Below are 14,930 nucleotides of genomic sequence, written 5' to 3' on the forward strand. Positions count from 1 at the left end.
CCCGCTCCGCCCGCCTTCTCCTTCACTCGCCCGCGGCGGGGGCCGCCGGCACCGCCCCCGCCGGGCCCCGCTGCAGGCCCCGCCTCCTCAGGCCCCTCCCACCACGGCGCGCGCCGGCGGGGGCGCTCCCCGCCGGCCCGGCCGGCCAGGCGGCCAGAAGGCGGCCCTGGAAGGCAGCCGCACCCCAGACGCTCCTGGGGCGGCTGGCCCGGACTCAGACTCCGCCGCGGGCCCAGTTGCCGTCCTTTCGGCCCGCGAGCCCCTCGACCTGCACCTGGCCGCCCCCACCGGCGCCCAGCCCCGGCGCCGCCACCTGTGTGCCGGTGTGTCCCTCCACAGCTCCCTCCGACAAAAGCCCCCCCCCCACACCACCCCGCCCCTCTGGCGTGTCACCGCGGCCGGGTGCGGGAGCGGGATCGAGGGCAGGGGCCGCTTCCCCGGGCCTGCCGGCCACCAGGGGCGGGGTCCTGAGCTCGGCGGGGGCTGTGGGGGCAAGGGTGGCCTGGCCGGGGCTGAGGGGCCGTGGCGACTCAATGGTGGCTCCCAGTGGCTTCGGGCCAGCTGCTGTCGGGCAGGAGGGCCGGCCCGGGCTGCGGCCGGGCTGCGCCTAGCGCCGCGTGGGCGGGCAGGGCCGAGGCCCAAGGGACCGCGGGCCCCGGGCCCTGAAGCCTCCGGGGCCACGTGCCTGTGAGCGACGTGCGGGATCTTGGGCGGGGCGCCAAGCGCCGAAGGGTTTGCTGGGTCACGGCCGCCCTGGGCTGGGAGGTGGTCGCCAAACCCTCCGCCGCCGCCCGATACCCGAGACCTCCGTTCCCCCTGCCTGGGCGGGCGAGGGGGCCCTGCCGGGGCGGGCCGGCCGCCGGGCTGGCGTTAAGGCGCCAGCGCCAGCGAAAGTGGGCCTCAAGAGGCAGCCCGCGGCCCCCGCCCCCGTCTACGGCCATACCACCCTGAACGCGCCCGATCTCGTCTGATCTCGGAAGCTAAGCAGGGTCGGGCCTGGTTAGTACTTGGATGGGAGACCGCCTGGGAATACCGGGTGCTGTAGGCTTTTTGCCTCCCGCTCCGCCCGCCTTCTCCTTCACTCGCCCGCGGCGGGGGGGTGGGGGGTGGGGGTGGGGGTGGGGGGCAGCCGGCTCCGCCCCCGCCGAGCCCCGCTGCAGGCAGTAGTCAAGGTGGTTTGCCTGCCCGAGCAGGAAGCTTGGGCGATGGCAGAAGCGGGAAGAAACTCTTGAGCACAGGTTCTTGGGATCCACGGAGCAGCGCATGCACATGCGATGGCTGCCTACACAGCTGGCTTGCTTGTCTGTGGGGAAAGGCGAGATGGGTCAGGGCCTGGGTTCCTGAGGGGCTGAGAATCAAGGCAGGGATAGAAGAAAGGGGACAGGCCCACATCCCCTGAACCCACGCCGGCGCCCACTCACCTTTGTGGAAAATACGATTGAAAAGTGCCCGCAAGAATCTCTTCAGATGCCTCCAGAGTTGAGGGAAGAAGGGGAGGGGGGAGGCCGGGAGCAGGGTGAGCCCTGAAATCCAACCCTTGTCCGGTCACACCCCAGCAGCCCTCCCACCTCAGCCCCTTCAAGACCCCAGGGCTCCCCCAACCGCGCTGCACAGATCCTGCCCTGACCATAGTCACCACGTTGATCCCCACGTTGAGCAAGATGAAGCTGACCGGGATCAGAAGAATTGAGTATCCTTGCTCCTGGCATTTCCTGGGGATGGGGCCAGTGAACGGCTCGGCTCGGTAGTAGTTTCGCTCACCCATGGCCGTTGGTCCCAGGACTGCCTGGGCCCCCTGCCCTCCAGTTTTAACTGGGAGCCAGACTGGGTCATAATGGGGCAGGTGGTGAGGTCACAGTGAGGGAGGGGGATGAAAAGGAGGGCCCAGAGTGGCATTCCCTGGTAACCAGGGTCAGGTAAGCTGAGGCTGGACAGTCAAACAGGGCCCGGTGGCCGGCATACATCCCCTCGAGCGGTCATTCATTCGCTCACCGCCCGCTGACTCACTTGTTCAAATGACACATTGCGTCTCTTGGCCCCTCTTGAGACTAGGAAGACCTTGGCCTCAGAGGCCTGCTGAAGGCCTGGCTGGAGTCCAGAGCCTCAGCCTTCTTCATGCCCTTCACTGGGCCTGGAGCTGGACCTGCCCAGATGTGGAACCTCCCAGTTTGGAAGCAACTTCTTGTATGAGGCTCTCTGTGGACAGGGACAGCTGAGACACAGAGGAGGTGCCCAGAGACCAGGGGTTTGGAGTCTGCAGCTGCAGATGTACTTAGTGCATGGTATAGGACCAGGAGGGGCCTGCTGGCGGAACTGTGGCCACTAAACCAAAGGGACCCTCAGGCCAAGAAGGGGACACTGGCTTCTTATTGCAGGAAGCCAAGCGCAGGGACCCAGGCTGGCAGAAGGAGTGGCGCTTCCAAGCCACAGACCACCAATGTTTCCTGGACTCTGGCGCTCTTTATTCCTCTCTCCATGCCCTGCCGCCCCCTGCCCCTGCCCCCATTTGCTGCTGGTAAGTTCATTTTCCCAGTCTGGCTCCCGTGCAGAGAGGGCCTGGAGGCCGAGGTGGAAGGTAGCAGCGAGTTGGCCCGCGCTTGGCCCTCCTGCGGTTGCCGCTTCAGCACCAGACTGTCATACACCTGGTAGTTGGCATTGCCTCCCGGGTTCCGGCTGAGTGGCATGAAGGTGGGCGGGGGTGGAGGGTGCTCGGTAGCCTGGACGTCGGGCAGGAGGTGAGAGGGGCGGAGGAGCAGCGCTGAGCTGGGAGCCGGGGCCCGCTGGTCCGAGGCCTCGGCCAGTACCGTGAGGGAGGCGGAGGTGGCCACAGGGCGCCGCAAGGGCAGGATCTCAGCCCATTCGGCCGCCGGGTGCCGCACCTCGTGGGGATCGCGGGAGTAATCCAAGTGTCCCGTGGAGGGGTGCGGGCTGCGGTTGGACTCGCTGTGAGCACAGCTGGGGAGGCTACGTCTGTGGGCCGGTGGGGTGTCGCGCTACCAGGCTTCGGGCCGGTAGCCCCGAGGCACCAGAGCGGATGGAGGCTCAGAGCCCTCCAGACCCAGACTCCGCCGCGGGCCCAGTTGCCGTCCTTTCGGCCCGCGAGCCCCTCGACCTGCACCTGGCCGCCCCCACCGGCGCCCAGCCCCGGCGCCGCCACCTGTGTGCCGGTGTGTCCCTCCACAGCTCCCTCCGACAGAAGCCCCCCCCCCACACCACCCCGCCCCTCTGGCGTGTCACCGCGGCCGGGTGCGGGAGCGGGATCGAGGGCAGGGGCCGCTTCCCCGGGCCTGCCGGCCACCAGGGGCGGGGTCCTGAGCTCGGCGGGGGCTGTGGGGGCAAGGGTGGCCTGGCCGGGGCTGAGGGGCCGTGGCGACTCAATGGTGGCTCCCAGTGGCTTCGGGCCAGCTGCTGTCGGGCAGGAGGGCCGGCCCGGGCTGCGGCCGGGCTGCGCCTAGCGCCGCGTGGGCGGGCAGGGCCGAGGCCCAAGGGACCGCGGGCCCCGGGCCCTGAAGCCTCCGGGGCCACGTGCCTGTGAGCGACGTGCGGGATCTTGGGCGGGGCGCCAAGCGCCGAAGGGTTTGCTGGGTCACGGCCGCCCTGGGCTGGGAGGTGGTCGCCAAACCCTCCGCCGCCGCCCGATACCCGAGACCTCCGTTCCCCCTGCCTGGGCGGGCGAGGGGGCCCTGCCGGGGCGGGCCGGCCGCCGGGCTGGCGTTAAGGCGCCAGCGCCAGCGAAAGTGGGCCTCAAGAGGCAGCCCGCGGCCCCCGCCCCCGTCTACGGCCATACCACCCTGAACGCGCCCGATCTCGTCTGATCTCGGAAGCTAAGCAGGGTCGGGCCTGGTTAGTACTTGGATGGGAGACCGCCTGGGAATACCGGGTGCTGTAGGCTTTTTGCCTCCCGCTCCGCCCGCCTTCTCCTTCACTCGCCCGCGGCGGGGGGGTGGGGGGTGGGGGTGGGGGTGGGGGGCAGCCGGCTCCGCCCCCGCCGAGCCCCGCTGCAGGCAGTAGTCAAGGTGGTTTGCCTGCCCGAGCAGGAAGCTTGGGCGATGGCAGAAGCGGGAAGAAACTCTTGAGCACAGGTTCTTGGGATCCACGGAGCAGCGCATGCACATGCGATGGCTGCCTACACAGCTGGCTTGCTTGTCTGTGGGGAAAGGCGAGATGGGTCAGGGCCTGGGTTCCTGAGGGGCTGAGAATCAAGGCAGGGATAGAAGAAAGGGGACAGGCCCACATCCCCTGAACCCACGCCGGCGCCCACTCACCTTTGTGGAAAATACGATTGAAAAGTGCCCGCAAGAATCTCTTCAGATGCCTCCAGAGTTGAGGGAAGAAGGGGAGGGGGGAGGCCGGGAGCAGGGTGAGCCCTGAAATCCAACCCTTGTCCGGTCACACCCCAGCAGCCCTCCCACCTCAGCCCCTTCAAGACCCCAGGGCTCCCCCAACCGCGCTGCACAGATCCTGCCCTGACCATAGTCACCACGTTGATCCCCACGTTGAGCAAGATGAAGCTGACCGGGATCAGAAGAATTGAGTATCCTTGCTCCTGGCATTTCCTGGGGATGGGGCCAGTGAACGGCTCGGCTCGGTAGTAGTTTCGCTCACCCATGGCCGTTGGTCCCAGGACTGCCTGGGCCCCCTGCCCTCCAGTTTTAACTGGGAGCCAGACTGGGTCATAATGGGGCAGGTGGTGAGGTCACAGTGAGGGAGGGGGATGAAAAGGAGGGCCCAGAGTGGCATTCCCTGGTAACCAGGGTCAGGTAAGCTGAGGCTGGACAGTCAAACAGGGCCCGGTGGCCGGCATACATCCCCTCGAGCGGTCATTCATTCGCTCACCGCCCGCTGACTCACTTGTTCAAATGACACATTGCGTCTCTTGGCCCCTCTTGAGACTAGGAAGACCTTGGCCTCAGAGGCCTGCTGAAGGCCTGGCTGGAGTCCAGAGCCTCAGCCTTCTTCATGCCCTTCACTGGGCCTGGAGCTGGACCTGCCCAGATGTGGAACCTCCCAGTTTGGAAGCAACTTCTTGTATGAGGCTCTCTGTGGACAGGGACAGCTGAGACACAGAGGAGGTGCCCAGAGACCAGGGGTTTGGAGTCTGCAGCTGCAGATGTACTTAGTGCATGGTATAGGACCAGGAGGGGCCTGCTGGCGGAACTGTGGCCACTAAACCAAAGGGACCCTCAGGCCAAGAAGGGGACACTGGCTTCTTATTGCAGGAAGCCAAGCGCAGGGACCCAGGCTGGCAGAAGGAGTGGCGCTTCCAAGCCACAGACCACCAATGTTTCCTGGACTCTGGCGCTCTTTATTCCTCTCTCCATGCCCTGCCGCCCCCTGCCCCTGCCCCCATTTGCTGCTGGTAAGTTCATTTTCCCAGTCTGGCTCCCGTGCAGAGAGGGCCTGGAGGCCGAGGTGGAAGGTAGCAGCGAGTTGGCCCGCGCTTGGCCCTCCTGCGGTTGCCGCTTCAGCACCAGACGGTCATACACCTGGTAGTTGGCATTGCCTCCCGGGTTCCGGCTGAGTGGCATGAAGGTGGGCGGGGGTGGAGGGTGCTCGGTAGCCTGGACGTCGGGCAGGAGGTGAGAGGGGCGGAGGAGCAGCGCTGAGCTGGGAGCCGGGGCCCGCTGGTCCGAGGCCTCGGCCAGTACCGTGAGGGAGGCGGAGGTGGCCACAGGGCGCCGCAAGGGCAGGATCTCAGCCCATTCGGCCGCCGGGTGCCGCACCTCGTGGGGATCGCGGGAGTAATCCAAGTGTCCCGTGGAGGGGTGCGGGCTGCGGTTGGACTCGCTGTGAGCACAGCTGGGGAGGCTACGTCTGTGGGCCGGTGGGGTGTCGCGCTACCAGGCTTCGGGCCGGTAGCCCCGAGGCACCAGAGCGGATGGAGGCTCAGAGCCCTCCAGACCCAGACTCCGCCGCGGGCCCAGTTGCCGTCCTTTCGGCCCGCGAGCCCCTCGACCTGCACCTGGCCGCCCCCACCGGCGCCCAGCCCCGGCGCCGCCACCTGTGTGCCGGTGTGTCCCTCCACAGCTCCCTCCGACAGAAGCCCCCCCCCCACACCACCCCGCCCCTCTGGCGTGTCACCGCGGCCGGGTGCGGGAGCGGGATCGAGGGCAGGGGCCGCTTCCCCGGGCCTGCCGGCCACCAGGGGCGGGGTCCTGAGCTCGGCGGGGGCTGTGGGGGCAAGGGTGGCCTGGCCGGGGCTGAGGGGCCGTGGCGACTCAATGGTGGCTCCCAGTGGCTTCGGGCCAGCTGCTGTCGGGCAGGAGGGCCGGCCCGGGCTGCGGCCGGGCTGCGCCTAGCGCCGCGTGGGCGGGCAGGGCCGAGGCCCAAGGGACCGCGGGCCCCGGGCCCTGAAGCCTCCGGGGCCACGTGCCTGTGAGCGACGTGCGGGATCTTGGGCGGGGCGCCAAGCGCCGAAGGGTTTGCTGGGTCACGGCCGCCCTGGGCTGGGAGGTGGTCGCCAAACCCTCCGCCGCCGCCCGATACCCGAGACCTCCGTTCCCCCTGCCTGGGCGGGCGAGGGGGCCCTGCCGGGGCGGGCCGGCCGCCGGGCTGGCGTTAAGGCGCCAGCGCCAGCGAAAGTGGGCCTCAAGAGGCAGCCCGCGGCCCCCGCCCCCGTCTACGGCCATACCACCCTGAACGCGCCCGATCTCGTCTGATCTCGGAAGCTAAGCAGGGTCGGGCCTGGTTAGTACTTGGATGGGAGACCGCCTGGGAATACCGGGTGCTGTAGGCTTTTTGCCTCCCGCTCCGCCCGCCTTCTCCTTCACTCGCCCGCGGCGGGGGGGTGGGGGGTGGGGGTGGGGGTGGGGGGCAGCCGGCTCCGCCCCCGCCGAGCCCCGCTGCAGGCAGTAGTCAAGGTGGTTTGCCTGCCCGAGCAGGAAGCTTGGGCGATGGCAGAAGCGGGAAGAAACTCTTGAGCACAGGTTCTTGGGATCCACGGAGCAGCGCATGCACATGCGATGGCTGCCTACACAGCTGGCTTGCTTGTCTGTGGGGAAAGGCGAGATGGGTCAGGGCCTGGGTTCCTGAGGGGCTGAGAATCAAGGCAGGGATAGAAGAAAGGGGACAGGCCCACATCCCCTGAACCCACGCCGGCGCCCACTCACCTTTGTGGAAAATACGATTGAAAAGTGCCCGCAAGAATCTCTTCAGATGCCTCCACAGTTGAGGGAAGAAGGGGAGGGGGGAGGCCGGGAGCAGGGTGAGCCCTGAAATCCAACCCTTGTCCGGTCACACCCCAGCAGCCCTCCCACCTCAGCCCCTTCAAGACCCCAGGGCTCCCCCAACCGCGCTGCACAGATCCTGCCCTGACCATAGTCACCACGTTGATCCCCACGTTGAGCAAGATGAAGCTGACCGGGATCAGAAGAATTGAGTATCCTTGCTCCTGGCATTTCCTGGGGATGGGGCCAGTGAACGGCTCGGCTCGGTAGTAGTTTCGCTCACCCATGGCCGTTGGTCCCAGGACTGCCTGGGCCCCCTGCCCTCCAGTTTTAACTGGGAGCCAGACTGGGTCATAATGGGGCAGGTGGTGAGGTCACAGTGAGGGAGGGGGATGAAAAGGAGGGCCCAGAGTGGCATTCCCTGGTAACCAGGGTCAGGTAAGCTGAGGCTGGACAGTCAAACAGGGCCCGGTGGCCGGCATACATCCCCTCGAGCGGTCATTCATTCGCTCACCGCCCGCTGACTCACTTGTTCAAATGACACATTGCGTCTCTTGGCCCCTCTTGAGACTAGGAAGACCTTGGCCTCAGAGGCCTGCTGAAGGCCTGGCTGGAGTCCAGAGCCTCAGCCTTCTTCATGCCCTTCACTGGGCCTGGAGCTGGACCTGCCCAGATGTGGAACCTCCCAGTTTGGAAGCAACTTCTTGTATGAGGCTCTCTGTGGACAGGGACAGCTGAGACACAGAGGAGGTGCCCAGAGACCAGGGGGTTTGGAGTCTGCAGCTGCAGATGTACTTAGTGCATGGTATAGGACCAGGAGGGGCCTGCTGGCGGAACTGTGGCCACTAAACCAAAGGGACCCTCAGGCCAAGAAGGGGACACTGGCTTCTTATTGCAGGAAGCCAAGCGCAGGGACCCAGGCTGGCAGAAGGAGTGGCCGCTTCCAAGCCACAGACCACCAATGTTTCCTGGACTCTGGCGCTCTTTATTCCTCTCTCCATGCCCTGCCGCCCCCTGCCCCTGCCCCCATTTGCTGCTGGTAAGTTCATTTTCCCAGTCTGGCTCCCGTGCAGAGAGGGCCTGGAGGCCGAGGTGGAAGGTAGCAGCGAGTTGGCCCGCGCTTGGCCCTCCTGCGGTTGCCGCTTCAGCACCAGACGGTCATACACCTGGTAGTTGGCATGGCCTCCCGGGTTCCGGCTGAGTGGCATGAAGGTGGGCGGGGGTGGAGGGTGCTCGGTAGCCTGGACGTCGGGCAGGAGGTGAGAGGGGCGGAGGAGCAGCGCTGAGCTGGGAGCCGGGGCCCGCTTGTCCGAGGCCTCGGCCAGTACCGTGAGGGAGGCGGAGGTGGCCACAGGGCGCCGCAAGGGCAGGATCTCAGCCCATTCGGCCGCCGGGTGCCGCACCTCGTGGGATCGCGGGAGTAATCCAAGTGTCCCGTGGAGGGTGTGCGGGCTGCGGTTGGACTCGCTGTGAGCACAGCTGGGGAGGCTACGTCTGTGGGCCGGTGGGGTGTCGCGCTACCAGGCTTCGGGCCGGTAGCCCCGAGGCACCAGAGCGGATGGAGGCTCAGAGCCCTCCAGACCCAGACTCCGCCGCGGGCCCAGTTGCCGTCCTTTCGGCCCGCGAGCCCCTCGACCTGCACCTGGCCGCCCCCACCGGCGCCCAGCCCCCGGCGCCGCCACCTGTGTGCCGGTGTGTCCCTCCACAGCTCCCTCCGACAGAAGCCCCCCCCCCACACCACCCCGCCCCTCTGGCGTGTCACCGCGGCCGGGTGCGGGAGCGGGATCGAGGGCAGGGGCCGCTTCCCCGGGCCTGCCGGCCACCAGGGGCGGGGTCCTGAGCTCGGCGGGGCTGTGGGGGCAAGGGTGGCCTGGCCGGGGCTGAGGGGCCGTGGCGACTCAATGGTGGCTCCCAGTGGCTTCGGGCCAGCTGCTGTCGGGCAGGAGGGCCGGCCCGGGCTGCGGCCGGGCTGCGCCTAGCGCCGCGTGGGCGGGCAGGGCCGAGGCCCAAGGGACCGCGGGCCCCGGGCCCTGAAGCCTCCGGGGGCCACGTGCCTGTGAGCGACGTGCGGGATCTTGGGCGGGGCGCCAAGCGCCGAAGGGTTTGCTGGGTCACGGCCGCCCTGGGCTGGGAGGTGGTCGCCAAACCCTCCGCCGCCGCCCGATACCCGAGACCTCCGTTCCCCCTGCCTGGGCGGGCGAGGGGGCCCTGCCGGGGCGGGCCGGCCGCCGGGCTGGCGTTAAGGCGCCAGCGCCAGCGAAAGTGGGCCTCAAGAGGCAGCCCGCGGCCCCCGCCCCCGTCTACGGCCATACCACCCTGAACGCGCCCGATCTCGTCTGATCTCGGAAGCTAAGCAGGGTCGGGCCTGGTTAGTACTTGGATGGGAGACCGCCTGGGAATACCGGGTGCTGTAGGCTTTTTGCCTCCCGCTCCGCCCGCCTTCTCCTTCACTCGCCCGCGGCGGGGGGGTGGGGGGGTGGGGGTCGGGGGTGGGGGGCAGCCGGCTCCGCCCCCGCCGAGCCCCGCTGCAGGCAGTAGTCAAGGTGGTTTGCCTGCCCGAGCAGGAAGCTTGGGCGATGGCAGAAGCGGGAAGAAACTCTTGAGCACAGGTTCTTGGGATCCACGGAGCAGCGCATGCACATGCGATGGCTGCCTACACAGCTGGCTTGCTTGTCTGTGGGGAAAGGCGAGATGGGTCAGGGCCTGGGTTCCTGAGGGGCTGAGAATCAAGGCAGGGATAGAAGAAAGGGGACAGGCCCACATCCCCTGAACCCACGCCGGCGCCCACTCACCTTTTGTGGAAAATACGATTGAAAAGTGCCCGCAAGAATCTCTTCAGATGCCTCCAGAGTTGAGGGAAGAAGGGGGAGGGGGGAGGCCGGGAGCAGGGTGAGCCCTGAAATCCAACCCTTGTCCGGTCACACCCCAGCAGCCCTCCCACCTCAGCCCCTTCAAGACCCCAGGGCTCCCCCAACCGCGCTGCACAGATCCTGCCCTGACCATAGTCACCACGTTGATCCCCACGTTGAGCAAGATGAAGCTGACCGGGATCAGAAGAATTGAGTATCCTTGCTCCTGGCATTTCCTGGGGATGGGGCCAGTGAACGGCTCGGCTCGGTAGTAGTTTCGCTCACCCATGGCCGTTGGTCCCAGGACTGCCTGGGCCCCCTGCCCTCCAGTTTTAACTGGGAGCCAGACTGGGTCATAATGGGGCAGGTGGTGAGGTCACAGTGAGGGAGGGGGATGAAAAGGAGGGCCCAGAGTGGCATTCCCTGGTAACCAGGGTCAGGTAAGCTGAGGCTGGACAGTCAAACAGGGCCCGGTGGCCGGCATACATCCCCTCGAGCGGTCATTCATTCGCTCACCGCCCGCTGACTCACTTGTTCAAATGACACATTGCGTCTCTTGGCCCCTCTTGAGACTAGGAAGACCTTGGCCTCAGAGGCCTGCTGAAGGCCTGGCTGGAGTCCAGAGCCTCAGCCTTCTTCATGCCCTTCACTGGGCCTGGAGCTGGACCTGCCCAGATGTGGAACCTCCCAGTTTGGAAGCAACTTCTTGTATGAGGCTCTCTGTGGACAGGGACAGCTGAGACACAGAGGAGGTGCCCAGAGACCAGGGGTTTGGAGTCTGCAGCTGCAGATGTACTTAGTGCATGGTATAGGACCAGGAGGGGCCTGCTGGCGGAACTGTGGCCACTAAACCAAAGGGACCCTCAGGCCAAGAAGGGGACACTGGCTTCTTATTGCAGGAAGCCAAGCGCAGGGACCCAGGCTGGCAGAAGGAGTGGCGCTTCCAAGCCACAGACCACCAATGTTTCCTGGACTCTGGCGCTCTTTATTCCTCTCTCCATGCCCTGCCGCCCCCTGCCCCTGCCCCCATTTGCTGCTGGTAAGTTCATTTTCCCAGTCTGGCTCCCGTGCAGAGAGGGCCTGGAGGCCGAGGTGGAAGGTAGCAGCGAGTTGGCCCGCGCTTGGCCCTCCTGCGGTTGCCGCTTCAGCACCAGACGGTCATACACCTGGTAGTTGGCATTGCCTCCCGGGTTCCGGCTGAGTGGCATGAAGGTGGGCGGGGGTGGAGGGTGCTCGGTAGCCTGGACGTCGGGCAGGAGGTGAGAGGGGCGGAGGAGCAGCGCTGAGCTGGGAGCCGGGGCCCGCTGGTCCGAGGCCTCGGCCAGTACCGTGAGGGAGGCGGAGGTGGCCACAGGGCGCCGCAAGGGCAGGATCTCAGCCCATTCGGCCGCCGGGTGCCGCACCTCGTGGGGATCGCGGGAGTAATCCAAGTGTCCCGTGGAGGGGTGCGGGCTGCGGTTGGACTCGCTGTGAGCACAGCTGGGGAGGCTACGTCTGTGGGCCGGTGGGGTGTCGCGCTACCAGGCTTCGGGCCGGTAGCCCCGAGGCACCAGAGCGGATGGAGGCTCAGAGCCCTCCAGACCCAGACTCCGCCGCGGGCCCAGTTGCCGTCCTTTCGGCCCGCGAGCCCCTCGACCTGCACCTGGCCGCCCCCACCGGCGCCCAGCCCCGGCGCCGCCACCTGTGTGCCGGTGTGTCCCTCCACAGCTCCCTCCGACAGAAGCCCCCCCCCCACACCACCCCGCCCCTCTGGCGTGTCACCGCGGCCGGGTGCGGGAGCGGGATCGAGGGCAGGGGCCGCTTCCCCGGGCCTGCCGGCCACCAGGGGCGGGGTCCTGAGCTCGGCGGGGGCTGTGGGGGCAAGGGTGGCCTGGCCGGGGCTGAGGGGCCGTGGCGACTCAATGGTGGCTCCCAGTGGCTTCGGGCCAGCTGCTGTCGGGCAGGAGGGCCGGCCCGGGCTGCGGCCGGGCTGCGCCTAGCGCCGCGTGGGCGGGCAGGGCCGAGGCCCAAGGGACCGCGGGCCCCGGGCCCTGAAGCCTCCGGGGCCACGTGCCTGTGAGCGACGTGCGGGATCTTGGGCGGGGCGCCAAGCGCCGAAGGGTTTGCTGGGTCACGGCCGCCCTGGGCTGGGAGGTGGTCGCCAAACCCTCCGCCGCCGCCCGATACCCGAGACCTCCGTTCCCCCTGCCTGGGCGGGCGAGGGGGCCCTGCCGGGGCGGGCCGGCCGCCGGGCTGGCGTTAAGGCGCCAGCGCCAGCGAAAGTGGGCCTCAAGAGGCAGCCCGCGGCCCCCGCCCCCGTCTACGGCCATACCACCCTGAACGCGCCCGATCTCGTCTGATCTCGGAAGCTAAGCAGGGTCGGGCCTGGTTAGTACTTGGATGGGAGACCGCCTGGGAATACCGGGTGCTGTAGGCTTTTTGCCTCCCGCTCCGCCCGCCTTCTCCTTCACTCGCCCGCGGCGGGGGGGTGGGGGGTGGGGGTGGGGGTGGGGGGCAGCCGGCTCCGCCCCCGCCGAGCCCCGCTGCAGGCAGTAGTCAAGGTGGTTTGCCTGCCCGAGCAGGAAGCTTGGGCGATGGCAGAAGCGGGAAGAAACTCTTGAGCACAGGTTCTTGGGATCCACGGAGCAGCGCATGCACATGCGATGGCTGCCTACACAGCTGGCTTGCTTGTCTGTGGGGAAAGGCGAGATGGGTCAGGGCCTGGGTTCCTGAGGGGCTGAGAATCAAGGCAGGGATAGAAGAAAGGGGACAGGCCCACATCCCCTGAACCCACGCCGGCGCCCACTCACCTTTGTGGAAAATACGATTGAAAAGTGCCCGCAAGAATCTCTTCAGATGCCTCCACAGTTGAGGGAAGAAGGGGAGGGGGGAGGCCGGGAGCAGGGTGAGCCCTGAAATCCAACCCTTGTCCGGTCACACCCCAGCAGCCCTCCCACCTCAGCCCCTTCAAGACCCCAGGGCTCCCCCAACCGCGCTGCACAGATCCTGCCCTGACCATAGTCACCACGTTGATCCCCACGTTGAGCAAGATGAAGCTGACCGGGATCAGAAGAATTGAGTATCCTTGCTCCTGGCATTTCCTGGGGATGGGGCCAGTGAACGGCTCGGCTCGGTAGTAGTTTCGCTCACCCATGGCCGTTGGTCCCAGGACTGCCTGGGCCCCCTGCCCTCCAGTTTTAACTGGGAGCCAGACTGGGTCATAATGGGGCAGGTGGTGAGGTCACAGTGAGGGAGGGGGATGAAAAGGAGGGCCCAGAGTGGCATTCCCTGGTAACCAGGGTCAGGTAAGCTGAGGCTGGACAGTCAAACAGGGCCCGGTGGCCGGCATACATCCCCTCGAGCGGTCATTCATTCGCTCACCGCCCGCTGACTCACTTGTTCAAATGACACATTGCGTCTCTTGGCCCCTCTTGAGACTAGGAAGACCTTGGCCTCAGAGGCCTGCTGAAGGCCTGGCTGGAGTCCAGAGCCTCAGCCTTCTTCATGCCCTTCACTGGGCCTGGAGCTGGACCTGCCCAGATGTGGAACCTCCCAGTTTGGAAGCAACTTCTTGTATGAGGCTCTCTGTGGACAGGGACAGCTGAGACACAGAGGAGGTGCCCAGAGACCAGGGGTTTGGAGTCTGCAGCTGCAGATGTACTTAGTGCATGGTATAGGACCAGGAGGGGCCTGCTGGCGGAACTGTGGCCACTAAACCAAAGGGACCCTCAGGCCAAGAAGGGGACACTGGCTTCTTATTGCAGGAAGCCAAGCGCAGGGACCCAGGCTGGCAGAAGGAGTGGCGCTTCCAAGCCACAGACCACCAATGTTTCCTGGACTCTGGCGCTCTTTATTCCTCTCTCCATGCCCTGCCGCCCCCTGCCCCTGCCCCCATTTGCTGCTGGTAAGTTCATTTTCCCAGTCTGGCTCCCGTGCAGAGAGGGCCTGGAGGCCGAGGTGGAAGGTAGCAGCGAGTTGGCCCGCGCTTGGCCCTCCTGCGGTTGCCGCTTCAGCACCAGACGGTCATACACCTGGTAGTTGGCATGGCCTCCCGGGTTCCGGCTGAGTGGCATGAAGGTGGGCGGGGGTGGAGGGTGCTCGGTAGCCTGGACGTCGGGCAGGAGGTGAGAGGGGCGGAGGAGCAGCGCTGAGCTGGGAGCCGGGGCCCGCTGGTCCGAGGCCTCGGCCAGTACCGTGAGGGAGGCGGAGGTGGCCACAGGGCGCCGCAAGGGCAGGATCTCAGCCCATTCGGCCGCCGGGTGCCGCACCTCGTGGGGATCGCGGGAGTAATCCAAGTGTCCCGTGGAGGGGTGCGGGCTGCGGTTGGACTCGCTGTGAGCACAGCTGGGGAGGCTACGTCTGTGGGCCGGTGGGGTGTCGCGCTACCAGGCTTCGGGCCGGTAGCCCCGAGGCACCAGAGCGGATGGAGGCTCAGAGCCCTCCAGACCCAGACTCCGCCGCGGGCCCAGTTGCCGTCCTTTCGGCCCGCGAGCCCCTCGACCTGCACCTGGCCGCCCCCACCGGCGCCCAGCCCCGGCGCCGCCACCTGTGTGCCGGTGTGTCCCTCCACAGCTCCCTCCGACAGAAGCCCCCCCCCACACCACCCCGCCCCTCTGGCGTGTCACCGCGGCCGGGTGCGGGAGCGGGATCGAGGGCAGGGGCCGCTTCCCCGGGCCTGCCGGCCACCAGGGGCGGGGTCCTGAGCTCGGCGGGGGCTGTGGGGGCAAGGGTGGCCTGGCCGGGGCTGAGGGGCCGTGGCGACTCAATGGTGGCTCCCAGTGGCTTCGGGCCAGCTGCTGTCGGGCAGGAGGGCCGGCCCGGGCTGCGGCCGGGCTGCGCCTAGCGCCGCGTGGGCGGGCAGGGCCGAGGCCCAAGGGACCGCGGGCCCCGGGCCCTGAAGCCTCCGGGGCCACGTGCCTGTGAGCGACGTGCGGGA

The 14,930-nt window shown here is 67.5% G+C and overlaps 5 non-coding genes across 5 annotated transcripts; all 5 read left to right on the top strand.

Annotated features, from left to right (window-relative positions):
- Window positions 1-929: 929 nt before the first annotated feature.
- Window positions 930-1,048, top strand: LOC132512191 (5S ribosomal RNA). The gene has a single exon (XR_009537927.1). It is a non-coding gene; the product is annotated as a 5S ribosomal RNA (ribosomal RNA).
- A 2,725-nt stretch (window positions 1,049-3,773) lies between these two features.
- LOC132512192 (5S ribosomal RNA) lies at window positions 3,774-3,892 on the top strand. The gene has a single exon (XR_009537928.1). It is a non-coding gene; the product is annotated as a 5S ribosomal RNA (ribosomal RNA).
- A 2,725-nt stretch (window positions 3,893-6,617) lies between these two features.
- Window positions 6,618-6,736, top strand: LOC132512193 (5S ribosomal RNA). Its single transcript, XR_009537929.1, has one exon. It is a non-coding gene; the product is annotated as a 5S ribosomal RNA (ribosomal RNA).
- A 2,728-nt stretch (window positions 6,737-9,464) lies between these two features.
- LOC132512194 (5S ribosomal RNA) lies at window positions 9,465-9,583 on the top strand. The gene has a single exon (XR_009537930.1). It is a non-coding gene; the product is annotated as a 5S ribosomal RNA (ribosomal RNA).
- Window positions 9,584-12,312: 2,729 nt separating this feature from the next.
- LOC132512195 (5S ribosomal RNA) lies at window positions 12,313-12,431 on the top strand. Its single transcript, XR_009537931.1, has one exon. It is a non-coding gene; the product is annotated as a 5S ribosomal RNA (ribosomal RNA).
- The last annotated feature ends 2,499 nt before the right edge of the window (window positions 12,432-14,930 follow it).

The sequence above is a fragment of the Lagenorhynchus albirostris genome, chromosome 20 (genome assembly GCF_949774975.1).
Source record: "Lagenorhynchus albirostris chromosome 20, mLagAlb1.1, whole genome shotgun sequence".
NCBI lineage: Eukaryota > Metazoa > Chordata > Mammalia > Artiodactyla > Delphinidae > Lagenorhynchus > Lagenorhynchus albirostris.